This window comes from Jaculus jaculus, chromosome 8 (genome assembly GCF_020740685.1).
Source record: "Jaculus jaculus isolate mJacJac1 chromosome 8, mJacJac1.mat.Y.cur, whole genome shotgun sequence".
Classification (NCBI taxonomy): Eukaryota; Metazoa; Chordata; class Mammalia; order Rodentia; family Dipodidae; genus Jaculus; species Jaculus jaculus.
In genome coordinates this window covers 40,959,383-40,981,700 of record NC_059109.1, presented here as the reverse complement: position 1 = coordinate 40,981,700, position 22,318 = coordinate 40,959,383, and positions in this window count along the sequence as shown.

Here is a 22,318-nt window from a genome sequence, read left to right as displayed (position 1 = left end):
CATTCAAACAACCACAATAGCTCACGCCTTTAAAAAAATTGTTTATTTTTTTTAACATACATTATAGTCTTATATCCCCTCTCCCCACCACCATTTCCCTGAGGGCCCTCCTCAGTAGGGTTATTGGTATTCAATATGGGGTAATTAGGGCTTCAATCAGTCTCTCACAGAGTGTGTGGGGGGGTGGGGTTCATCCCTTTAATCTGGATATTTGGGAGGTTGAGGTAGGAGGGTTGCCACCCTGTATTACATTGTAAGTTCTAGATCAGTCTGAGCTAGAATAAGAGACCCTGCCTCAAAACAAACAAACAAACAAACAAAAAAACAACAACAACTGTGTATGATGGTACATGCCTTTAATCCCAGCACTAAAGAGGCAGAAGTAGGAGAATCATCATGAGTTCAAGGCCAGCCAGATTACAGAGTGAGTTCTGGGTTAGTCTGAGCTAGAGACCCTACCTCAAAATAAATAAATAAACAAACAAACAAACAAATATAAAACAGAAAGGAATATAAGAGCTGAAGGATGGGGTGGAGTGCTGTGGAATGTTGTCTTCTGACATAACATGATCTTTATACCCATGGACTCATAGCACCTGTGGTTTTCTGCATAAATTCAGCCCATAAACATTCCATAGTGGCTGGCGGTGGGCTCATGAGGCCCTACTCTTTCCTGGAGAGCTATTAGTAGTAATGGTTGCTGGGGAAGTCATGCTTGTCAGTGGTTTAGTCACTGATAAGTTGTCTATTTTCCAAGAATTTACCTCTCCACTCATACAAGCAATCCTACATAATTAAATTCAGTGGGTCATAAAAAAAAATGCTGAGCATGGTGAAACATACCTTTAATCCGCACTACCTTGGGGAAAAACAAGGCAGTGAAGTAGGTAGGGGACTAGCTGAGAAGAAGTGGTGGCATGGGAGGAGGATAAAAGAAGGAGAGAGAAAGAAAGTATGGGATCTCGGGGCTGGAGAGATGGCTCAGCAGTTAAGACACTTGCCTTCAAAGCCTAAGGACACAGGTTTGATTCCCCAATACCCACATAAAGTTTATTTGCAGTGACTAGAGGGTCCATCCTTTCTCTTTCTCTCTCTAAAAAAAATAAAAATAAAAGAGAAAACAGGCAGGTGTGGTGGCACACGCCTTTAATCCCAGCACTCGGAAGGCAGAGGTAGGAGGATCACCATGAGTTTGAGGCTAACCTGAGACAACATAGTGAATTCCAGGTCAGCCTGGACTAGAGTGAAACCCTACCTCAAATAAACAAAAAAAGGGCTGGAGAGATGGCTTAGCAGTTTAGGTGTTTGTCTGCAAAGCCAAAGAACCCAGGTTCAATTCCCCAGGACCCACGTAAACCAGATGTACAAGGGGGTGCACGTATCTGGAGTTTGTTTGCAGTGGCTGGGAGCCCTGCTGTGCTCTTTCTCTTCCTCCTTTCCCCCTTTTTCCTCTCTCTTTCAAATAAACAACAACATGTATGTATATATATATCTCCAGGAGGCATGGTGGCACACGCCTTTAATCCCAGCACTCAGGAGGCAGGGGTAGGAGGATTGCAGGGAGTTCAAGGCCACTCTGAGACTACATAGTGAATTTGAATTCCAGGTCACCCTGGACTAGAGTGAAGCCCTACCTTGAAAAACCAAAAAAGAAAAGAAAAGAAAAGAAAAGAAAAGAAAAGAAAAGAAAAGAAAATAAATGAAAAGAAAAGAAAAGAAAAGAAAAGAAAAATAAAAGAAAAAGAAAAGAAAAGAAAAGAAAAGAAAAGAAAAGAAAAGAAAAGAAAAGAAAAGAAAAGAAAAGAAAAGAAAAAGAAAAGAAAAGAAAAGAAAAGAAAAGAAAAAAGCCGGGCGTGGTGGCGCACGCCTTTAATCCCAGCACTCGGGAGGCAGAGGTAGGAGGATCACCGTGAGTTCAAGGCCACCCTGAGACTACAGAGTTACTTCCAGGTCAGCCTGGACCAGAGTGAGACCCTACCTCGAAAAACCAAAAAAAAAAAAAAAAAAAAGAAAAGAAAAGGAAAGGAAAAAATAATATTACCAAAAAAAAAAAAAGCAGTCTGTTGGGCTTGCCTAAAAGAAAAACATAAACAAACAAACAAACAAACAAAACAAAACCCAGGGGCTGTGGAGATGGCTCGGTGGATAAAGTACACAACATTCAAGCCAGAGTACAGGAGTTTGATTCTCAGATCCCCACATAAAAAGCCAGAACTTGTGACCTGTGTCAGACTTCTGCAATCCCAGCACAGAGGTGGGGAGAGACAGAATTTTCTGGAAGCATATGGTCTGTGCAGCAAACAGCAACAACAATAGAGAAATTGTAATGGAGTGCTAGGGGTTCAGGAAAGTCCTCAAACCCTAAACTCTAGTTTTGTGTCTATTTTTAAGCAGAGAATTAAATAAAATAAGACTGAGAAGGATAATTATTAAGATACAGTATTTATTTAGGGAAGTACACTTAGGGAAGTACAGAACCAAGGAAAGAGACGCACATGTCTTGAGAACTCATGTGGTGGGCCCTGAAAAACCATGGAAAGGACAGAAAAGAAAGTTAATGAGCTCCTGCCCTGGAGAAAAGAGCTCACGTGGAAAGTAAGGGCCAGAGGCCTCTCACCTCCGCTTGCCTGGCTGGGCCTGGGCCTGGGGCCATTCAGAAGTGGACAGGCAGCTCATAGACCTTGCTTCCCCTGCCCCCCACCCACAAATGTATTTCTTACTTTTAGGGGCCCAGTCACACTAACTTCCTAAAAGAACTACCTGACTCCCCCTCAAAATCTTGCCTCAGCCAGGTGTGGTGGCACACACCTTTAATCCCAGTGTTTGGGAGGCAGAGGTAGGAGGATCCTGTGAGTTTGAGGCCACCCTGAGACTACATAGTGAATTCCAGGACAGCCAGGGCTAGAGTGAAGCCTTACCTCGAAAACCAAAACAAAAATCCTTTCTTCAAATGAGGTTCAAAAGTGAGGAACCACCATTCCCTTGGCCTCTACATGCAAACCTGCACTCAGACACATACATGCTTGTCTCCACACACACATTCACATGCACACATACATCAAAATTGAACCCTACTGAAAGAGAAACAGGAGTAAGATAGCTTTGTACAGGCGTTCAAAAACAAGCCCAAGAGGGAACAGAGTGGTGCCATTCTGGCTGCCCTGGCAAAGCTGGAATTCAAGTCTGATCCTGCCTCATCCAAGATGGAACTTCCTACTTCCTTCTCAGCTCAGGTTCTCTGGGTCAGCCCGCTGAGCCCACAGGGCAATCAGGGTCAGCTCCTTGAGTGTGCAAATCAATCAGGTCTCTCCTTACACACCTGAGTCTGATAACAAGGTTCATCCTAATTGGATGTCTGATCCGTGTAAAGGAGGTTGACCACATGCGCCCCTCCCCTTTTTCTTCCCTGTGATTTTGCTTGCTTGAACACACGTGTAAGTCTGTCTCTCCCCTTCGCAGACTGGCTGTAAATTGGAGGGCACGTCTCTCCGCCTGGGCGTTTCCCAGCTTGCCTTCTATCTATGTCTTGCTCAGTGAAAAAGTGCTTTCTCACTTTGATTATGTGTATGAGTTTTTGTTAATCTCTGAGTGCGTCACTATGTCTTAATCCTCTCCAGTTTTTTGTTTTTTTTTATGTGAAGGGGATCTTTGGGTTCTTATGCTTTTTTAAAAAAAATTATTTATTTATTTATTTAATGAGAGTGACAGACACAGAAAGACAGATAGAGGGAGAGAGGGAGAATGGGCGCGCCAGGGCTTCCAGCACTGCAAACGAACTCCAGACGCGTGCGCCCCCTTGTGCATCTGGCTAACGTGGGACCTGGGGAACTGAGCCTCGAACCGGGGTCCTTAGGCTTCACAGGCAAGGGCTTAACCGCTAAGCCATCTCTCCAGCCTGGTTCTTATGCTTTTTATCTTCCATGTGAAATTCTCTTCCTCTTCCCCCTCTTCCTTTCCTGTCAGGCAAGAAGAATTACCCTCTGGTTTGAGTCTGTCAGCTGGCCTCCTCCCTGGATCTTAATTTGCCCTCGGAATGCATAATTTCTCCCTCAGTAAACTTAATAATTCACAAGTTACTCTTCTCAGAGTCTGTTTTCTCAATTCTTCATTAGAATGGACAAGAACCCAAAGGCTGGGGTTCATAGACCTGGGGTACCCCCTGAGCTCTCAAATCCTCCTGCATCACTGTGAGGCTGAGAATATGGCTTTCAGTAGAGAATTTGCCCGGCATGCACAAAACCCAGAGTTCAATCTCCCTCCCCCATGAAAATATCTGAACTCTGTTAGAGAATGCACAAATGTGAACCTAAATCTAAGAGTCTGGAAGAAAGCCTTCATGATGGGTACAGGTACAGCCTATGAGACAGGACTCAAAAATGTTATATTCATTTTTACAATAATAATTTTAGGTAAAAAAGTATAGGAGGCTATTTATTTGTTATTGAGTTCCTCCACTAGCCGAAAAAAAAAAAAGACCAGTATTTCCTGAAAACTGGAGATTCCAGTATGAATCAGCTAATAAGGAAGTTCCCCTGCTTTAAACTCTTACCAAAAAAAAAAAAAAAGTACATGAAATAATCTAATGTTAACCAATCAGTTTTCCCCCATCATTCTGTTTCCTTATTTTCACCTTAAAAAAAGGATTTCAGGGCTGGAGAGATGGCTCAGTGGTTAAGGCACTTGCCTGAGAAACCCAACTACCTGGATTTGGTTCCCCACTGCCCATGGAAAGCCAGATGCACAAAGTAGCGCATGCATCTGGAATTCATTTACAGTAGCTAGAGGCGCCCTTTTGCACACTGCCTCCCTTCTCCCTGTCTCTGTCTGCATGCAAATAAATAAATACAATATGTTTTAAAAAACAAACAACAACAACAACAAAAAACAAACCCACCTCATTTTACAGGCTGAGCATGTTGGTTCATACCTCGGCACTTGGGAGGCAGAAGTAGGAGGATCACTGTGAGTTGGAAGCCAGCCTGGGACTACAGAGTGAGTTCCAGGTCAGCGTAGGCTACAGTAAGACCCTACCTTGAAAAACAAACAAAAAACACATATTTTCTTTCTTTCTTTTTCTTTTTTTAGGTTTTTTATTTTTGTGTTCTTTTTTCTAGTTTTTTTAAATTTTTATTTCTTTTTTGAGAGAGAATGGGAATGCCAGGGCCTCTAGCCAATCGAACTGAGGTCCTTTGGCTTTGCAGGCAAATGCCTTAATCGCTAAGCCATCTCTCCAACCCATATTTTCTTTTTTAGTGCATATTTTCTTATTGTAGAGTGAGAGCTTTATATTTTGTAGAATTCATAAATCACAAATAAAAGCCAATTACATATATAACTAAATTTGTAATAATTTTGCCTTTTGATGTGAATTAAACCATATTCTGTTATTTAGATTTTAAATCATGTAGTAGACATGTAAATTGTAACTGTAAGTAGGTTAAGCCATAAATTTAATTCCCATGGCTGAGCACTCATTGGAGAAATATTTAGATATGTAAATATTTTTATTACATTTTACTTATTTATTTGAGAGAGACAGAGACAGTGAGGGACTGAGTATGGGAATGCTGGGGCATCCAGCCACTGCAGACAAATGAATGCCAGACACACACTCCACTTTGTGCATCTGACTTTGCATGAGTATTGGAGAACCAAACACAGGCCATCAGACTTTGCAAGCAAGTGCCTTAAACCACTGAGCTATCTCTCCAGCCCCTGAATATATAAATCTTTTTTTGTAATTTTTTTTTTTTTATGAGAGAGAGAGAGAGAGAATCTGTGTGCCAGGGCCTCCAGCCACTATAATCAAACTTCAGAAGCATGCACCACCTCGTGTCCTGTGCGACCTTGCGCACTTGCATCACCTTGTGCATCTGACTTATGTGGGACTTGGAAAGTTGAACATGGGTCCTTAGGCTTTGCAGGCAAGCAACTTGTGGTGGTTTGATTCAGGTGTCCCCCACAAACTTAGGTGTTCTGAATGCTAGGTTCCCAGCTAATGGAGATTTGGGAATTAATGCCTTCTGGAGGCATTGTATTGTTGGGGGTCGGCTTATGGGTGTTATAGCCAGTTTCCCCATGCCAGTGCTTGGTACACTCTCCTGTTCCTGTTGTCCACCTTATGTGGGCCAGGGAGTGATGTCCACTCTCTGCTCATGCTGTCGTTTTCCCTGCTATCATGGAGCTTCCCCTCGAGCCTGTAAGCCAAAATAGACCTCTTTTTCCCACAAGCTGCTCTTGGTTGGGTGATTTCTACCAGCAATGTGGACCTGACCGCAACATACCTTAACCACTAAGCCATCTCTCCAGCCCTGTAAACCTTTTTTTTTTTTAAATTATTTATTTACTTGCAAGCAAAGAAGAGAGACAGAATAAGTGCACCGGGGCCTCTAGCCACCACAAATGAACTCCAGATGCATGTACTTTGTGCATCTGGCTTATGTGGGTACTGGGGAATCGAACCTATGTCCTTAGGCTTCACAGGCAAGTGCCTTAATTGCCAATCCAACTCTCCAGCCCACCTACTTCCCTTTTTTAATACAAGGCCTTCCTCTGTAGCTATGCTGGCCTTGAGCTCTTGATCACTGTACTTCTCAGCCTTTCTAGTGCTTGGATTTATAAGTATCCAAATTATTTTATATATACATGCATATACATATATGCATATTACAGTTGAAAATACAAAAAATATGAACAGAATTTAAATCAGCATCAAGTAATTTTGTCTAATCTCTTTTATCTTTCCCTCTCCCTATTTTTTATACTAGAGACTAGTTATTTTATTGTAGATTATATCACATCTACAGATTTGTCTGGTTGCTTTTACACTTGTTCTAAGTATGATTCTATCAAAAACAGTTGGGCTGGGCATGATGGCTCAAGACTTTAATCCCAGCACTCAAGAAGCACAGGTAGGAGGATCATCGTGAGTTTGAGGTCGGCCTGAGGCTACATAGTGAATTCCAGGCCAGTTTGGGCTAGAGCAAGAAAAGACCCTACCTCAAAAAACCAAACCAAAAGATAGAGAGAGAAACCATTGGGGAACCAATGAGTTTAATGGGCTTACTTACAGAAGCATGGGTGACCCCAAAGTAGCCTCACCCCAGCATGGATGACGGCCTCCCCATAGCTGGAGTAGTCCCTCTTCAGTTAACCTTCCACATATTATATACTCTAGCACCTCCCATGATCATGAGGCTACATTTGACGGCAGATATTACATGTAGGTACAGTAGGGAGTTGTTGAGCTCTCAATGGCCCTCCTCACCCCTCCATCTATCAAGGAAGGTCAGTAGGCTCCATTTTGAGGGTTTCTTGCTGGTTGTCACAGCTGCAGTGGCGGATAAAGACAGCAACGGCTGTGATACTTGGAGGATAGCATCCGCCTTCCAGCTTGTCTGGGCAAGGTCTCTTGTTAGTCCCGGTGTCCTTGCGGGTGGCTGGCCTATAAACTGTAGAAGCACTGGGATTACGGAGACACAGTCTGGCTTGGCGTGGGTTCTGCACACCCAGATTCATGTCCTCACTCTTACATAGCATACAGGAAGTCTTTTACCCACTGCCTCACTTCCCCAGCCTGAATCTTCTGTTCTTTTTTTTTTATTAAAATTTTTTATTTTTTAATTTCTATTAACATTTTCCATGATTATAAAATATATCCCATGGTAATTCCCTCCCACCCCACCCCCACTCTTTCCCATTTGAAATTCCATTCTCCATCATATTACCTCCCCATTGAATCTTCTGTTCTTATAAAGTCCTTCCAAAAGAAAAAAGAAAAGAAAAGCTGGGGCACTGGAAAGGACTGGGACCTACAGATTGACTGTTAGGTCAGCCTGGGCTAGAGTGAGAGCCTACCTCAGGAAAAACAACAACAAGAAAAGCTCTTCCCTATGTATATATTCCTACACTCGGGGCACATATTTGAATAATCTGAGGGACTTTAAAAAATTCTGATGCCTGAGGCTGGAGAAATGGTTCATCAGCTAAGGCACTTGCCTGCAAAGCCTAACCACCTAGGTTTAATTCATCAGTACACATGCAAAACCAGATGCACAAAGTAGCAGATGTGTCTGAAGTTTGTTTGTAGTGGCTAGAGGCTCTCTCTCTCTCTCTCTCTCTCTCTCTCTCTCTCTCTCTCTCTCTCTCTCTATATATATATATATATATATATATATAATCTCCCCCTGTGTCAAATAAATAAATAAAATATTTTTATATTTATTTATTTACTCGAGAGAGAAAAAGAGAGAATGGGCACACCAGGGCCTTTAGCCACTGCAACTGAACTCCACACATATGCACCGCCTTGTGAACCTGGCTTACATGGATACTAGGGAATCAAACCAGGGTCCTTAAGCTTCACAGGCAAGCGCCTTAACTACTAAGCCATCTCTCCAGCCCTACTTCTTTTTTTTAAGGCTGTATTTAAAAAAAAAATGGCTGGGTATGGTGATGCATACCTTTAATCCCAGCAGAGGTAGGAGGATCATTGTGAGTTCAAGGTCACCCTGAGACTACATAGTGAATTATAGGTCAGCCTGGACTAGACTGAGACTCTACCTGGGCTGGAGAGATGTCCCAGTGGTTAAGGCATTTGTTTGAAATGCCAGAGGGCCCAAGTTTAATTCCCCAAGACCCACATAAAATCAGACACATAAAGTGGCCTACATGTTTGGACTTCCTTTGCAGTGGCAAGAAGCTCTGGCTTTTCCATTCTCCTTCCCCGGTTCACTCTTTCTCTCTCTCTTACTGCTTGCAAATAAATAAAATACTGCAAAAAAAAAAAAAAAAAAAAAGCAACAACAACAACAAAACTACCCTAGGTGGTCCCAGCCTCTGAGAGTGAAGAGGTGTGGGAGGGAGATTGAGAATTTGCATTTCTCCTGTGTAGCACAATGGCAGAGTACTTGCGTGGCCTGCGGCAGGGTTTGTTCCTCAGCACCACAAAAATAACACATGTATAGATATGTACATGTTTACATGCTGCACATCACTGAACAAATGTTAGGAATATTGGCATGAAGTATTTACACACATAGTTTTATTTATTCTGATAGCAGTCATATTCTGTAATTGATTTGTAAGTTAATTGATATATTTTTAACATGCTGAAGTTTGTTTTGCATGTGCTATGCTTAACTTCCCAAACAAAACACACATTCTGAAAACCAGGCAAATGGTTTTTATCACCCATTTTTCTAGGCTTTGTCATAGTGAGAAGGAGCTAATTAGATAGCATGCTCTTTATTAGGTAGTCAGCTAGGGGAAGGCTCCTGGGGCTGAGACGTCCTCTTCCCCACCCACCCTATCTCAGGGCAGAACTGGAGCTCAGCCTCGGCTTGGCTCACCCGCCCTAGTGTGGGTAGACCCCTTCTCTGAGCCCAAGCCAATTGGCTTTGACAGCTCACACAGGTGTGCCAATCTCTTCCGGAGCCCTGACTCCAAATCTCTTACCTGGGCTCCGCAAAGGGAATTTTCCTCCCTGATTCTTTGGCTGCTCACACCTCCATGTCTGGGTCCCTGTGCCAGGGATATTTTTTTGTTACTATTTTTATGACTTTTTTTCTTTTTATATATTTTATTTATATTTTATATTTTATTTATTTATTAGAGAGAGAGAATGGGCATGCCAGGGCCTCTAGCTGCTGCAAACGAACTACAGATGCATGTCCCACAGTGTGCTTATATGGGTCTGGGGAGTTGAACCTGGGTCCTTAGACTTTGCAGGCAAGCACCCTAACTGCTAAGCCATCTCTCCAGCCTATTTTATTTATTTGCAAGCAGAAAGAGAGAGAGGGAGAGAGAGAGAGAGAGAGAGAGAGAGAGAGAGAGAGAGAGAGAGAGAGAGAGAGAAAGAAAGAAAGAAAGAAAGAAAGAAAGAAAGAAAGAAAGAAAGAAAGAAAGAAAGGGTCTTTAGCCATTGCACATGAACTCTAGATGCATGCACCGCTCAGTACATCTGGTTTACGTAGTGTGGTAGTTTAAATAGATGACCCCCAATATACTCAGTGTTGCATTAGTTTGTAGTTTGCGTCTGCAGCCACCTGACTGGAGGTGGTGTCACTGGGCGGATGTTAAGGTGTGGTGGTGGGTTTGAGATTTCCATCTAAAGATATGCAAAGTGTGCCTAGCTGGAGTTCCTGAAGTGTGCTGTGCTGTGTGGCTTTCGGCTTTTTCTCTGTTTGCCTGGTCCTTTAACCGGGGACCAACTTCTACCATTATGAAACCTCCCCTGGATCTGTAAACTTCAATAAATCCCTTCTTCCATAACTGGGCCTGCTCTGGAAATTCATCTCAGCGAACCTGAAGCTGTCTGCTACACATGGGTACTGGGGAAGTGAACTCAGGTTGTTAGGCTTGGCAGGCAAGTACTTTAACCATTGAGCAATCTCTCCAATCCCTTTGGATTTTTTTTTTTTTTTTTTGGTTTTTCAAAGTAGGGTTTCACTCTGGTCCAGGCTGACCTGGAATTCACTCTGTAGTCTCAGGGTGGCCTCGAACTCACAGTGATCCTCCTACCTCTGCCTCCCGAGTGCTGGGATTAAAGGCGTGCGCCACCATGCCCGGCTGATTTTTTTTTTTTAAGGTAGGGTTTCATTCTAACCTGGCTGTCCTGTAATTCACTATGTAGTTTAAGCCTGGACTAAAGCAACACTCTACCTTGAAAAAAAAAAAGACAAAAACTACCAAAGAAATGTAGTAGGGGCTGGAGAGATGATTTAGAGGTTAAGGTGCTTGACTGCGAAGCCAAAGGCCCTGGGTTTGATTGCCCAGCACACACATAGACCAGATGCACAAGGTGGCACATCATCTGGAGTTTGTAGTAGCTAGAGGCCCTGGCACGCCTGTTCTCTCTCTCTCTCTCTCTCTCTCTATATATATATATATATATATATTATATATATATATGTATATATATATATATATATATCTGTCTCTTTCTCTCTTTATCTCTCAAATAAATAAGTAAAAATAAAACAGAAAAGAAATGGAGTAGGAAGCTTTCTACTTACAGGGATTTTGTTGTTGTTGTTTGTTTGTTTTTGTTTTTTGAGGTAGGGTCTCACTTAGCTCAGGCCTACTGGGAATTCAGTGTGTAGTCTCAGGGTGGCCTCGAACTGTCAGTGATCCTCCTACCTCTGTCTCCAGAGTGCTGGGATTAAAGGCGTGCGTCACCAAGCCTGGCTTGACAGAGAACATTTAAGCAATAAACAGTTAAAAGCAAAACTTTCCTTCCTGCAGACAAGGAAGCTAACAAGCTCCAGGAAGGCTTTCTGAGGACAAGGCTCTTTCCCCTTGCTTCTGCATGCACCGTAGTAAAAAGCCTTACTAAAGGGTAGGGGTTTATCCCCCGTCTTGGAGCTGATGATGAAGTTGTTCTTCCTGAGGTAAGAATTTATGCTAAGAATTGAGATGGGGTTGATTTATATATTGTAAACCCTCATTGTGTGAAGGGCCAGAGGTGAAAATACTTAAAACACTTTTTGATCCTTTTTACAGTTGTGAAATCCAGAATTGATCCTGTTAAATTTTTTTTTTTCTCTTTTAGTTAGTCTTTGCAGCTGAGTAAAATTCCGTTGAGCATGTGTACGAGGAGGTTTTCTTTTCTTTTTTCTTTTTATGTATTTACTGATTTGAGATAGAGGGAAAGAGAGAGAGAATGGGATACTCCCCGGCCTCCACCCACTGCAAGTGAACTCCAGATGCATGTGCCACCTTGTGCATCTGGCTTACATGAGTCCTTAGGCTTCGTGGGCAAGTGCCTTAACCTCTAAGCCATCGCCCAGCGCTGACTCGGTGTCTTTATAACAAGGTCACGTGGCCTGAGATGGTGTGCAGGAGTCCGTGGAACCTGGAGCAGCTCCATACTAAGATCTGATCTTGCTGAAAAATTCAGAAGTTTTGAGATTTCCCTTAATTTCTTTAGGGTATGTTACATTGGGAGCAGACTTAGTGAATCAGAGCCTGAAATGGCCCATCAACACCCAGTTTTACCTTATGATTGGACATTTCTTTTTTCTTTTTTTTTTTTTCAAAAACACCACTTTCCAAGTGCTTATGCTAATTTGTTTTTTTTCTTTTTTCTTTTTTTTTTCTTTTGGTTTTTCGAGGTAGAGTCTCACTCTGGCCCAGACTGACCTGGAATTCACTATGGAGTCCCAGGGTGGCCTTGAACTCACAGCAACCCTCCTACCTCTGCCTCCGGAGTGCTGGGATTAAAGGCGTGCACCACCACGCCCGGCTTAATTTCTTAATTTTTTGTTTATTATTATTTATTTATTTGAAAGTGACAGACAAAGAAAGAGGCAGAGAGAGAGAGAAAGAGAGAGAGAATGGGCATGCCAGGGCCTCCAGCCACTGCAAATGAACTCCAGATGCATGCACCCCCTTGTGCATCTGGCTAACGTGGGTCCTGGGGAATTGAGCTTTGAACCGGGGTCCTTAGGCTTCACAGGCAAGCGCTTAACCACTAAGCCATCTCTCCAGCCCAGACATTTCTTCTTCTTCTTCTGTTTTTGTTTTTTTGTTTTTTTGAGGTAGGGTCTCACTCTAACCCAAGATGACCTGAAATTCACTATGTAGTCTCAAGGTGGTCTCAATTTCACAGTGATCCTCCTACCTCTGCCTCCTAAGTGCTGGGTTAAAGATGTGTGACACCATGCCTGGCTACCAGACAGTCAGGCTCTACAAGCAAGTACCTTTAAATTTCACCCTCTCTTCCTTCTCCTATTTATTTTATTTTATTTAATTTATTATTTTATTTTTTTTGAGGCAGGGTCTCACTCTAGCCCAGGCTGACCTGGAATTCATTACCTAGCTTTAGGCTGGCTTCAAACTCACAATGATCCTCTTACCTCAACTTCCTGAGTACTGAGATTAAAGGTATGTAACACCATGCCTGGCACCCTGACATTTCTTTAGACAAACTTATCCAGTACTGGCAACTTAATGCTAAGCCAGTCCAAAAAGAATATTTCAATATTTATTCAAATCACTGATCCTGTTCCTTTGACCCTGCCAAAAAAGTGTGTCAAGTTAGGCATGCAAAGAGCAACCAGAGAACTGGCGGCCCATAGACTCATCATCAGTCTGATGCAGTGCTCTCTCTGGGCATGAGAGTGGTATATTGCCATTTAAAATCCCACTTGGAGCTGGGAGTGGTGGCACATGCCTTTAATCACAGCACTCGGGAGGCAGAGGTAGGAGGTTTAATTCCCTAGTACCCACATAAAGCCAAATACACAAAGTGGCATATGCATTTGGAATTTGTTTGCATTGGCTAGAGGCCTTGGCATGCCTATTCTCGCTCCCTCTCTCTCTCTGTTCTCATTCTCGGCTTGCAAATAAATAAATTAAAAAAAAAATGTCACTTGGTGGCAGGAGTGCTCAGTACTGCAATATCTCTATCATACCTTCCAAGGCTCAGGATCTATTGCGGAAGAGGTGGCAGAAAGAATGTAAGAGCCAAAGGAAGTGTAGGACTCCTTACAATGTGCTCCCCACAGACACAAAATGGCCTGGATATCCATGACCTCACAGTGCCTGACACTACCTACATAAGACCATCATAATAGGAGGAAAAGCTCATGACATCAAAATAAAAGAGATACTGATTAAGAGGGGGAGGGGATATGAGGGGAATTTCAAAGGGGAAAGTGGGGGGGGAGGGAGGGCATTACCATGGGATATTTTTTATAATCATGGAAGTTGCTAATAAAAATAAATTTGGGGGCTGGAGAGATGGCTTAGCGGTTAAGCGCTTGCCTGTGAAGCCTAAGGACCCCGGTTCGAGGCTCAGTTCCCCAGGTCCCACGTTAGCCAGATGCACAAGGGGGCGCACGCGTCTGGAGTTCGTTTGCAGAGGCTGGAAGCCCTGGTGCGCCCATTCTCTCTCTCTCCCTCTATCTGTCTTTCTCTCTGTGTCTGTCGCTCTCAAAAAATTAAAAAAAAAAAAAATTGGAAAAAAAAGTCACTTGGGGCTTGTGATGTAGCTCAGTTGGTAGAGGACTTGCTTAGCATGTAAGAGACCCTGAGTAGATCCCCAACATCACATAAAATGGGCTTGGGTGGCACACAACTATAATAGGCAGAGGCAAGAGGATCAGATGAAACTCAAAGACATCCTTGGCTACATATAGAGTCTGATACTAGCCTAGACTACATGAGACCCTGTCTCAAAAAAAAAAATAAGTTGAAGCTGGGAAGATGGCTCAACAGTTATTGGTACTTGCTTGCAGAGCCTGCTGGACCAGGTTCAACACACGAGCCACCTACATAAGCCAGGTAGAAAAAGTATGTAAGAAGTGGGCTGGAGAGATGGCTTAGTGGTTAAGGCATTTGCCTGCAAAGCCACAGGACCCAAATAAGCGAGATGCACAAGGGCACATGTGTCTGGAGTTTGTTGGCAGTGTTTGCAAGTAAATAAATAAAATATTTTTTAAAGCCAGGCATGGTGGTACACCATGGTGATCCTCTTACCTCATCTTTCCAAGTGCTGGGACTAAAGGTATCTGCCACCATGTCAGGACGCAAACTATTTTCACATGGCCATGCTAAGTAAACTGTTTTCAAATGGGATGATAACTTTAAATAAAGTAGTCTCTCCCCCTGAAATGACTTCCACTAAAAGGTGGAGTGGTTTGCAAGTCGTGATGGCACACTCCTGTAATCCCAGCATTTGAAAGGTTGAGATAGGAGGATCATGAATTCAAGGCCAACCTGGGCTCCATATTAAAAATCATGTATAAATATATATATTTATACATGATTTATATATATATTATACATATAATATATATTATATATATTATACATATAATATATATTATATATTATACGTATAATATATATTATATATATTATACATATAATATATTATATATTAATTATATATTATATTAACATATATTATATATTAATTATATATTATCTATATTAATATATATGTATGTATGTATATGTATATAAAACTTATGTAGTAATTGAGCTAATAAAACCTTGAGCCAGGTGTGGTGGCGCATGCCTTTAATGCCAGCACTCGGGAGACAGAGGTAGGGGGATGTCTTGAGCTCAAGGCCACCCTGAGACTACGTAATGAATTTCAGGTCAGCTTAGGCTAGAATGAGACCCTACTTAGAACCACCCCCCGACCAAAAAAAAAAAAAAAGAAAGAAACAAACAAACAAAAAACTCTTGACTTGTCAGCACTTGGGAGGCAGAGATGGGAGGATTGCTATGAGTTCGAGGCCAGTCTGAGATTACATAGTGAGTTCCAGGTCAGACTGGGCTAGAGAAAGACCTTACCTAAAATATGTAAGTTTAAAAAAAAAAGAAAGAAAGAAAGAGAGAGAGAAAAACCAGGATAGGAAGGCAGAAGGAAGCATGGGACAGAGGCTCTAGCCTGAGTTCCAGAAATTTTTATGTCAGTATAAAGAAGGGATACAAGGCCAAGAGCAGCACACAGCCAGTCAAATGGGCTCAGACACCACATCAGAGACATTCGGGCTGTGTTGGCAGCTCTTGAGTTCACCTGACAGCTGACATGAGCCAGGCATGTGGGCCCCTGATCCTTGAAAGATAGCTGTGAGGTAACAATGACTGCCAGAGCGTGCCTTCCCTTGCTTGTCTCTTAAACTCAAGAGGATTTAAAAAAAAAATTTTTTTTCAGCCCATAGGATCCCTAAATGGCCTTGAACTGGGAAAACTCCTTCAGGCAGAGTGCACCTCCACCCATTGGACCGTGCTCATAAAAGGAAAGAGGGACCCCTGTTGGTCTTAAACAAATCCCAAATCCCATCTTAGTGACAGACCTCGGTCTTTCAGCTAGTAGCCTGAACCCACAGGGCCAGGTCAGGGAGGAGAAGACAGGGCAGAGCATGCTAAAGGTAAGCAAGGATGGAAGTAGGAACTGAAAATGTGCCCCAGAGCTGAGCAGGGCTGTTGGGCCACTTCCTGTGGGTGATGCAATAGCTTCTGCCACAGGTGGTGTCTTGGTGGCAGTGACTGAGGTTGTGGGAGTGTTTGCAACTGATAGAGGCTAGAATTTACCTCACTAGACTGCCTCAGGGTTGGCTTTTCTATTCTGGGGATAGGAGGCAATGTGCTCTGTATAAGGGAAGATTGTGCCTTTAAGGCAGTAGATATAGCTGAAGCTTCAAACCTTGGGTCTGTTGTTGCTTTCTTGTTCTTAGAACAATAACCTTAGATTCCTTATGTGTAAAAGGGGACTGGTGGTGATAGCTCCAGCCTGGGTTGTCAGAGATGAAGTGAAATCTTTTTTTTTTTTTTCCAGAGGTAGGGTCTCACTCTAGCTCAGGCTGACCTGGAATTCACTATGTGCTGGGAGTAAAGGCATGCACCACCACAACTGGCCATATATATATATATTTGTTTATTTGAAAGAGAGCCAAAAAAGGGGGAAAGGGAGGAAGAGAATGGGCACAGCAGGGCTCCCAGCCACTGCAAATGAACCCCAGATGCATGCGCCACCTTGTGCATCTGGCTTAAGTGGATGCTAGGGAATTAAACCTGGGTCCTTGGGCTTCATAGGCAAGTGCCTTAACCGCTAAGCCATCTCTCCAGCTCCTGAAATCCCTTTTGTAACAACACTGTGTCTGGCACATGTAGGTGCTCAACAGGTGGGGGTTGGTTTGACTATAGCTCAAGTGACCTGGGTAGGATTGAGATAAGAGGCTGGTATCACCCCACATTACCCCACAGTCCTAGCCTCTGCTGCGCTAGATTTTATCCAAAGTATGCTTCTGCTAAGGAGCAGGAACTTCCCTTACCTGTTGGCGGCAGAACTGGGAGCTAAGCCTAGATTTCCTGATGTTTAGCCTCAAGCTCTTTGACAGGTGGGCTTTGTGAGAGAGGAAGAAGTGGGATGTCAGGCCTTTCCAGATACTTCTGTACGAGGAAAAGCAAGGCCATCCGAGAGGAAGCTCAGCTCCTTGGGAAGGTTGTTTCTTCTCAGCTCATCCAGTTCCAGATCTTTCTGCCATACCTACCTCCTGTTTCCAGCATTTCTTTGAGCCTGTGTGATGTGTGTGAGAGGTCATGTGCTGATATACTCAAGGAATACCCCCTCCTTGGGATTGTATCTGCACCTCTAGTTCCTGGCATGGAGCCCAATATCTGGCAGACACCAGTGCGTGTTTGATAAACTCTCATCTGGATGATTGGAACCCCTTCCCCTCTTCTAGTCAGAGAGAGGCTTCTCCTACTCTAGACAGTGGGAAGGAGGGGAAGGAATTAGTTGGGAGGCATCCAACCTAACTCTCCTTAGCTCCTTAGAAACTCTTCTGAGCATCAGATTCAAAACCTGGAATATAGCTGGGCATGGTGGCACACGCCTTTAATCCTAGCACTTGGGAGGCAGAGGTAGAGGGATCCCTGTGAGTTCGAGGACAGCCTGGAGCAACAGAGTAAAAGTGCACCTGGGGTGTGTGTGTGTGGGGGGAACAAAAACAAGCAAAAATCGTGGAAGACGTTAAGCCAGGAAGGAACTCTCAACTCTTATTGTCAAGTTTCCTTGATAACACTTCATCATTCTCTTGTCTGAGCTGAAAATTTGGAGATTTTCCTGCCTGAAATCTGAAAGAAGAGTACGTGATAACATACATTTGTCTAGAAAAGGCTTCCATTCTAGTGGAAGTGGAATGAAAAGGAAGTATACTTTGATTGGATCTTTCCAGTTCTGGGCACAAACAAAGCCAACTTCCTTTTCCATGGATTGGACAGCAAGTAGAAGGACGCGGCTCAGTTTTTCTGTAAATTATCTGTATGGACTTAGTGATGGTCATTGTGTCCAGGCATGGAGGAGTGGCCTGAGCCTGTCAGGGGGAGGCAGCATCACTGTCGCCTCCTTGCTGGATCTCCCATGCTGATGAGAACCTAAGGAAGGCCAGTCATTCCAAGGACACACGCAGGATACACAGGACACTTACTGGAAATCCCCACAGGGATGTCTTCCTACTTTAAACTATTTGGATTTTCAGCTGCAGGCCTATTTGCACATTTTAAATGTAAAACTGTCTATTCAGGGGCTGAGGAGATGGCTCTGTGGGTAATGGCACTTGTTACTCCATTCCCATCACCCAAGAAAAGAAAAAGCCAGATGCAGCCATCCATGCCTGCAACCCCAGCACTGAGGGAGGGGGAGACAGGATGATCACTGGGTTTGCTGGTCAGACCTTGTTTGAAAGAAATAAGGAGGAAGAATGGTAGAGGAAGACACGTGACATCCACACACATGTGCATAGGGTACGCACATATGCATACAACATACACACACAGCACAAAAAAGAAAGAAAATATGCATTCATTCAGCAAGTAAGCACTGAGTAGTCTCCAAAACAAAAGGGAACCCACGCCCACTGTTATGTAGAACCACTGGGCTTCACACCCATGCTCTATTTTGTCCTGAGCTTGTCTGAATCTTGTGATGTCCTGCTTGTCCTATCAGAACCCTGCTGAGTCCTGATGAGTGAGTAATGAGCTCATTGGCCAGAAGCCAAGCTGTTCTAGTCAATTCAAACTTCAAACTTGAGGCAATCCTCCTGCCTCATCTCCTCAGTGCTATGAGTCCCCGCCCCAGCTGATTATATACTTTTTCTGTCTGCATGTTTCTCTGGCTTTCTCATACATTTTCTGAAACTCTAAACAGAAGAATTGTTTCGTGGACAGATGGAATGATGCAGATAGAGAAAACTGTCTTGTGTCAGGGCAAACCGAGCAAGGGAAGGAGCCCCAAACCTTCCAGGTCCCGGTTCTCCTTACATGCTTGATACCTCCTAAAGGGAGTTAAGAGGAAAGCACCTTGGATTCCCCTCCCCATCCACCAAGACCCTACCTTCCCATAAATCAGTTTCCAATCTAACCCTTCCCGGGGGGGTTGAGTTACAAATCTCTGTCACCCCAGAACTGCCTGCCTTGTAATTCCTATTATTGAGCTGTCAGCTGTTTTTTTGTTTAAAGCCACCCTTCCCAGTGATTCAGTTACTGGAGTTTCAGAGGCCATTCCTTGTCTCTGAGAGAAACCCTCTCGCCAGGTGAAACAATGATGAGGATTCTTGCCTGCTTTCTGCTGGGGGCTGACAACTCTTCAACTGACAGCAGTCTCCCTTAACTCTTTGCATCCCTTCCACATTGTTGGGGTGGCCTCCCTAGCCTCTCGGTTTCCTGGCCAATGCCTTTCTTTTAGGAACCTTCTTGTAGAACCAACATCAGTCAGCAACCAATTGGAGCGAGGAGGTGGAAAAAGAAAGAAGAAATTCTCCCCAAATGGGAGTTGCTGTGCTGTTATGTGTATTTGCTTAGTGCCCGGTCAAAAGCCTGAGGTTCACAGTGCCTGTGGTCAGGGGACACAGAGCCCGCAGGTCTTGACACAGCTGGAAGGGGAGAAAGGGCAGAGAGGGCGAGGGGGCTGCTTTGACAGTGATGAGAGGAGGGGGTGAGGCTCCTGACCTCCCTGACCCCTTTATCCCTGTTAGCCCTTCTCTGGTCCCTCCCATTCAGAAGACTGGGCCTCCTGCTGCTTGACCCTAGAGGCTGAGATCATTGGAGACCAAGCCACAGGTGTCCTGCAAAAGCAGTGGGAGGGAGCAGGCTGGGGAGGCCTGGGAGAGGTCCCCAACAGCAGCATCTCTCTCCCATCTTGCAGACTTCCCAGGACCACTAAGACAATCTCTTCAGGCTGTCCAGTACCATTCCCCTATAAGGGTTATTAGTTATATTATTTATGTTTATTAGGTTTTATTTTTTTCTAGGCAGGGTCTCACTCTAGCCCAGGCTGACCTAGAACTCATGCTGTAGCCCCAGGCCGGCCTCCTTCCTCAGCCTTCCAAGTGCTGAGATCATAGGTACAAGCCAACACACCCAGTTAAAAGGGGCAATTTTTTAATGTATCCCTTCGTTTTCGAGCCAGGATCTCCTCATATTGGCCAGGCTGGTCTCAGACGCCTGCCTCAGTTGTCTGAGCACTGGAAATATCAGATTTGGCCACCCATGCTCATCTGATTTTTAACCTTTTTTGGTTTGTTTTTAATTTTATTTATTTGCAAGCAGAGAGATAGAGAAGAGACAGACAGAGAGAATGGGCATGCCAGGGCCTCTAGCCACTGCAAACAAACTCCAGGTGCATGTGCCCCTTCTGTATCTGGCTTACATGGGTCCTGGGGAATTGAACCTGGGTCCTTTGGCTTTGCAGGCAAATGCCTTAAGTGCTAAGCCATCTCTCCAGTCCTACTTTTAACCTTTTTAAAGAAGTCATAACCCTTTGTGTGTACCCATTAACTACTTTTAGGGATCCCTAGGTTCTTAAGCTTGGGACTCTGGGGAGCCTGGCAAGTTTATGAGTTCTAGGTGAAAACTCACTCTTTCTATTCTCCTGGTTTGCTGGCTCTTGTGAGCCAATTCTGCCATGCAGGCTGGGATGAAGTAGATAGATGGCTTTAGCAGAAAAGATAGTATGACCTTCCTTCCTCTGGGCCTGTGAGGATCCAGAAAGCAGATTCAAAACTGTTGCTTGGGGCTGGAGAGATGGCTTAGCAGTTAAGCACTTGCCTGTGAAGCCTAAGGACCCCGGTTCGAGGCTCGGTTCCCCAGGTCTCACGTTAGCCAGATGCACAAGGGGGTGCACGCGTCTGGAGTTCGTTTGCAGAGGCTGGAAGCCCTGGCGCGCCCATTCTCTCTCTGTCCCTCTATTTGTCTTTCTCTCTGTGTCTGTCACTCTCAAATAAATAAATAAATAAAAATTAAAACAAACAAACAAAAAAAACTGTTGCTTGGTCCTTCCATTCTACTCTTGACTCCGAGGAATTCCCCTGGGTACTCTGGCCAACCCAAGGCACTGGCCCAGGTAGAAAGCCAATGAACAGGGCTGGAGAGATGGCTCAGAGGTTAAGCATTTGCCTAATGACCTCGGTTCGATTCCCCAATACCCACTTACAGCCAGATGCACAAAGTGGCATATGCACCTGGAGTTCATTTGCAGTGACTGGAGGCCCTGGCACGCCCATTCTGTCCATCTCTCTTTCTCTCTTCTCCCTCTCTGCTTGCAAATGCATACATACATACATATTTTTTAAAGAAGGCCAATGAGCAAAATGGGATGAGGGCGGCAAAGGAATTCAGTGCACAAGAAACAGTGATGGGCTCCCAGTGCTCTTCTCCTCACCTTTTCATGTGTGGCATGAGTCCAAGGTCATCCTGACCCTCTGGCACTCCCTTTTGGCCAAGCCTACCGGTAAAATAGTACCTCCTTTGGCTCCTGCACCTTTTGTTGGACATCTATCAAGTCCTGGTAGGGCTGGGCTGCTGGCCAACCGTGATTCTCTTTTTGCTTGTTTCTGTCTTTTGGAGACAGTATTTTCCTACTCTAGCACTCATAGCGCACAGCAGCTTGGTGGGCAGAGACTGGACACCCCACTACTCTCGAGGGCCACTCCTCTTCCTTGCTCATCTAGGCTGTTGCAGGGCTGGCGCCTCTCAGTGATCTACTCTTTGATTATCTTTTCCTCAGACTCTTGACCAAGCCATTCATCTTGCATAAAATCTTTGCTAGGACGGGCATGGTGGCACACACCTTTCATCCCAGCACTCAGAAGTAGTAGAATTGATGTGAGTTCAAGGCCAGCCTGGGACTATAGAGTGAGTTCAAAGTCAGCCTGGGCTAGAGTGAAACCCTACCTTGAGAAAACCTAAAACAATCAAAAAACCCAACAACAACAAAATCTTTGCTGCTTTCCCTCTCTGAAATGCAGATACCTGGGCTGGAGAGATGGCTTTGTGGTTAAGTTACTTGCCTATAAAGCTAAAGGACCCAGGTTCAATTTCCCAGGACCCACATAAGCCAGATGCACAAGGTGGTACATGCTTCTGGAGTTCCTTTGCAGCAGCTGAAGGCCTTGGCATGCCTGTTCTCTCTGCCTCTTTCTGTCTCTCGCAAATAAATAAAATAAATAAAAGTAATATAAATAACATTCCGATTCCTCAGCCTGGCATTCAGAGGCACCTCTGTAACCTGATCTGATACTACTTGCCCACCCTCACTTACCCTAAATCAGAATGCATGTACCAGAGGGCTCAATGAATGGGCCAGCTCCTGCTTCCCTGACAAAAGCACTCATTTAGCACTTTATTCTGGCTGGTTTCCCACCCTCCCCCACTCTGCCCCCACTGTTTTTTTTTTTTTTTTTTCACTGTGATGAAGTTGGCTTCACATTCCAAAGATATTGAGATGATTTAACATATGCAAATGAATAAATATAACACATCATAGAAATGGACTGAAGGACAGGAATCACATGATCATCTC